Below are 4240 nucleotides of genomic sequence, written 5' to 3'. Positions count from 1 at the left end.
ATCGCTCTGTGGCTTCCAGCTGAGGCAGGGGCTCAGCCCACACACGTGGCAGGCATCTGGAATTCTTTCTGTAGCCCTCGAGGCCTCCTGGCAGTTAGGACTGTTGGGTGGGGAGGGGAGTCGTGGTTTCCACATGGATTTTGAAACAATGGCAGGAAAGGATATCCATCCCATCAGCCTCACCAGGCAGGGCCTCTTTCAGTGTCTTTCCAAATAGAGGAGAGCACTTTGCGGGGTTTCTAGAAGAACCTAGATGCTGTGGGAGTCAAAGAGTGGAAGTTCTGGCTTTTCCCACCACAAACGAACATGATCTCCTTAAGGCACTGTCTAGGGTGGGATCCTGGACAGGGAGACTACAAACAGGTGGGATCCAGCCTCCATCGGTCATTTTGCACAGAAAGAAGTCCTTGGGGGACAGGGGACTTGGCCGTCCTGCTTGCGGGAGGTGGGCTCCGCGGTGTCTGCGTGCACTCCTTGCGCTGTCAGCATCGCGGCCTTTGGGTCCAAGAGCAAGCAGCCTTTCGAGTCCGAGAAGAGATCCAGGAAAACGTGTTTCCAGCAGTGGATGGGTCCTAACTGTGTTTAATTGCCTTTTTTTTTTTTTCCTCCCCCCCCAAGTGGAGGTGGAGAGGGAGGGCTTGTTTTGCCCACCCTGTTGGCAAGCTGGTCCTCGGGAGGAGGAGATGCAGAGCTGCGGCTGCCGTCGGCCTTTGCTGTTGTCAGCAAGGCTGAAAAAGCTGGGGATGGGGCATCCAGGGGAAGAAGGGAACGCGTCTGGGAACGGCGTATTGGTAGATGCTTCTCCTCGCCCACCCTGGCACTGCGGCATGCGCTACGGGGTGGCAGGGCGGGAGACAGGACACGGACAGAGGCAAACGGGGCAAACGCTGCCGGTTTATCCCTTTCATCATTCCTGCCACTGTTTGCTCAAACCTCGCCTCCCAGGCAAGGTGGGAATGGGGCTTACCGCAGCCACCTCCTCTTCTGCCTCGAAATACGTACTTGAGACGGGGATCGGCCACGAGCAATTAAAAGACTTGGGCTCCTATTCCTTGGGTAACTGGAGTTGCGTTTCATACCCTCTCTCTCTCCCATAGGTACCGGGTATGCACAGGGTCTGAAGGAGATATACCGCCGGGGAGGGGGGGACAGCCCGGTGGGTTTGCCATAGGCAGCACCCTGTGGGCATGGGTAAAGCCGCCTGGAAACAAAGCACGCAGCTACATAAAGCTTAACGTGCAAAATACTCCCTGGGACACGCATCTTTTTCCACCATAGATATATTTCCCAGGGGATAAAAGTTCATTAAAATGACATTCGGCAAAGCGTGTCCAGTTGAGCTTTCTGCGCTCGTCGCGGTGCCGGTCGCAGGGTTTTCTGTGCCGTGCTCAGCAGTTTTTTGCTCGCGAAGAGACACTGCCCACTGACTGGGAAAAGAGGCGGATGTTTTCTTGTTAAATCGCAAAAGGAAGGAGCCAGTTCTCGGCCCTACATAATTCGCCTTGACCTTGTCCTCGGGATTCTCTTTCCGCTGCTTGTTTCCCAGACCTCTCGGATCTGGTGCCTGCGTTCTTTGTACAAAAACGGTGAAGCCATGCAGAAAAAGGTATTTCTGCTGCAGCCAAAACTTCCTGCTGGAGGGCAAAGGAAGACGTGGTTGAGAAGGTTTTGCGAGGATGGAAATAACCCTTGCTGTACCCGCACTCGGCAGGTGTGGGGATGCCGCCGGTCCTTCTGGAGTGGGTTGCCCGTGAGCAGGACCGCTGGGACCAGCTGGACAAAGGCAGCCTACGGGATGAGGCGCCGGGGGTGGCGATGGCAAAGCTGCCTGCCTTTGCTCCAGGGGAGCCGGCAGCGATGCCCCGGTGCTCCCTCCCATCTGGGCTCACGCTGTGCCCTTGCATTTGCCCTCGCAGCTGGCTCTGGGTTTGCCCCGCTCCCTGCCAGGGATCCCTACCCGCATCCCCTCCCGACCCTCGCACCCCAGCAGCCTCTTTGTAGCTGATCCCAGCGCCGAGGCCATGCCGGAGATGGATGCTGTGAAGTTTTCCAGCTGCTTGCCAGCATTGCCTTTAAATGGTTCGGCCCTTTGCTCTCTGCCTACAAATACGTGTAGCTACGCTCAGGTTTGCTGCCAGCCCTCGCAGCCAAAGCAGAAGCGTGCTGGTGGGGCAGGGATGGGCGGTCAGGGGTGTCACCTCCGGTGGTTCCCTCGGCAGGAGGAGGGGGCTGCCGTCACAGCCGGGGAGCTGCCCTCTGCCATCACCCAGCTGTGCACAGATGTTCAGGAGAGCCTCTGATGCAGTTGGTGGCTTTAGTAATTTAGACTGAAATTCGTTTTGCAGGGCACGCACTGAGGCTGTTTACGGCCAGGAGGACCGCGGTACCCACTGCCATGCAAAGCCAGCTGGCATAAAGAATTAGGGTTGCGTGGCTCAGCTTAAGCCAGGCAGAAAAACAACATCAAAGCACTAAACCCCATCAAAAAAGCTAGCTGGATTTTTGGCGTGACGATCTCTCTGAGCTGAAAAATACCAGGCACGGACTTGTTGCCTAACCAGAGCAGGAAGGGACAAATACCCCCGAGTCTCTCTTATCGCTCGCTACCAGCAGATACCTGCTTCAAGGGACGTGTCACGACTGCTGGAAATACTGCTGAAGTTGCCTCATTACCGCCCAAAGGCGTTACGGTTTGAAGTCCCTGATACTCGTTCCGGCAGGGTTGGGGTCTCCAGGTTGTTTTGCCATCGTCAGTCAACTCTTTTCACAGCATTGGGAATGTGCAGGGGTTTGCTCTACGGTGATGAGGGCTCAGCACCTTGCAGGATCCATCCCCCAGGCTGCAGAGCTTGTGAAAAGCAAGACCAGGGAGAGATTCTTTTAAAGCTGATTGTAACCAGCAGTAAACTTCCCTAAATCTCTCGTTCACTAGCAAAGAGATCCCGGTCAGTGGGGCTGAGCCGTCGCTCCGGAGAGGTATCACCCGGGCTCGCCAGAAGCAGCATCCCTCCTACAAGGGCTTTTTTGCTGGGGGGCCACCCACCAGCTCTGGGGCTCAGGAAAAGGTGGGCGCGAGGTGTCTCGGCTGTCCACAGGGCTTAAAAAATGGGCTGATGGATGTAGGATCGTGGATGCCAGGCTGTCGTGGAGACTGACAGCCTCGGCGGCAAGTACACCCCCCCTAAAATTCCTGCCGCGTTACCCCAGCAATGGCTTTGTTTGCTGGTGCCGCAGTGTCCCACCAAACTACATCTGCACCGCAAACGAAGAGGTGCCCGGTTCCCACAGGTCAAGTTTTAAAACAAGAAACACAAATCGCATCTGTTGGCTCTTTCCATCCAAATCCAGCTGTCGAGGCTTTGCCAGAAATATTTTAGTTTTGAGGGTGGTTTGGGTTTTTTTTTTAATCCACTGCCCAGGTAGAGCAGAAAGAGGGGTTTGGGGGAGAACCTTCTGGGAGATGGCAGACTGCTGCCATCACGGGCGCTGGCCCATCTTCTCCTGATACAGCTGCCTTAAGTTCAAAGGCTCCCAGCCCTTTTCGACAGCAGAGAGCATAGCTCGTATCTGAGCGCGTTTTGCAAGAAACTCTTCCGGATTTGTCCTTTTTAGTTTACAAGTGGCTTAGATTGCTTTAGGTCGTTCTTTGCTGGATTTTAAGGGACTTAAAAGAATACCCACATTTTATGGGAGCTTTCTTCTCTGCTGGTGAAAGAGAGATTATTTGCTAAGTCATCTGTGGTTGGAAATGAACCGAATTCCCTAATTCTCCTGGGAAGCCGGTCTGGGTTTCTGCATCAGCTGGGAGGGGGGGGTCTTGCAGCAGTGCCCTCCTACCCACTTTCTCCCACCGCGGAGGAATTTTTTTTGGGGGGGGGGGGGTCTTGACAGCATTTTTGTGCTGGATCCAGAGAGTCGGTGGCGGAGCAGAGCTGCGCAGGCGCGTGGTGGGGTCACACCTTCCCTTGGGTACCACGGGGGCCTTTCGGATGGAGCGTGCTGTGGGGATGCGATACTTCCCAGTGTGATGCTTGCTTTCCCAGCACACAGTGCGTTGGGATTTTGAGATGCGGTTTCCAGGGCTGAAGCTTTATGCTGGTATTTTTAAAATTCATCTGTAACTTTGGGTTTTTCCACTGTTGTAGGATAGGCCATAAAATCCTCCTTAGAAGGCATTTAGTTATTTGAAAAGGTTTTGGTTCATTGAAGCTTGAGTTTTTATGGTTACTGTGCTAAAAGA

Source organism: Cariama cristata, unplaced genomic scaffold (genome assembly GCF_000690535.1).
Source record: "Cariama cristata isolate BGI_N322 unplaced genomic scaffold, ASM69053v1 scaffold17177, whole genome shotgun sequence".
NCBI lineage: Eukaryota > Metazoa > Chordata > Aves > Cariamiformes > Cariamidae > Cariama > Cariama cristata.
The sequence above is the reverse complement of the archived record's forward strand: the minus strand, read 5'-3'. Positions refer to the sequence as shown.